Genomic DNA, 767 nt, shown 5'->3' with positions numbered 1-767 from the left:
AAAACGAAGCCAAATGGAGTTTGGTGCTATTTCAGCATACTGGTGGCATAATGCAAGGATATGGGTATTCCACCAATTAGCATGGAATGGAACTTGGGCTTAGACCCAAGCCAAACGCAAAACAAGGACAGGCATGCAAGCAAAAGCTAAACTATGCTTTATGTTGGTCAACCATGCCCAAATTACCCACTATCCCTACTATATATTTGGAACCCCCCATATCCCCCCCCCCTTGAGGAACACATGCTTTGGGCTTTCACCCTAAGCCTCCTTTAGTACCAAGAGTTAGTCTCTGGGACAAGTTCAAAACTTACTAAATATGGAATGTCCTTAGATTGCGAATTTAAACACAGGATGAACACCATTGTGCCAAATGAGCAAATCTAGACACTTTCCATAAATAGCATTTGGGACCAAAATGAGACTAATATAAAGGGCATAATAGCGAGGGTGTTTGGCAGACACAATAAGCTATCATCCAGTGATATTGAGGGACTAGTCTCAATATATGAGGGTTCTTGTCAAGCCAATGCAAAACAGAGCCAAAGAGAACTAAAAAGCTGGACCAAGTATGCTTGGCTAAATAGACACTTAGGAATTCCATCCTTATGCTCATATAGATGCAAAGTTCAGTTTACTAACACTTGAACAAGAGGGATTGATAAAGGGTCCAACAATACCGATCTTCTGTCATCGTGGCAGTAAGGAAAGAGTGTCTATAAGGACTGACCGACAGGGAACTTTTGATACCTGAAGTCATATTTGCA

This window comes from Selaginella moellendorffii, unplaced genomic scaffold (assembly GCF_000143415.4).
Source record: "Selaginella moellendorffii unplaced genomic scaffold, v1.0 SELMOscaffold_90, whole genome shotgun sequence".
Taxonomy (NCBI): Eukaryota; Viridiplantae; Streptophyta; class Lycopodiopsida; order Selaginellales; family Selaginellaceae; genus Selaginella; species Selaginella moellendorffii.
The sequence above is the reverse complement of the archived record's forward strand: the minus strand, read 5'-3'. Positions refer to the sequence as shown.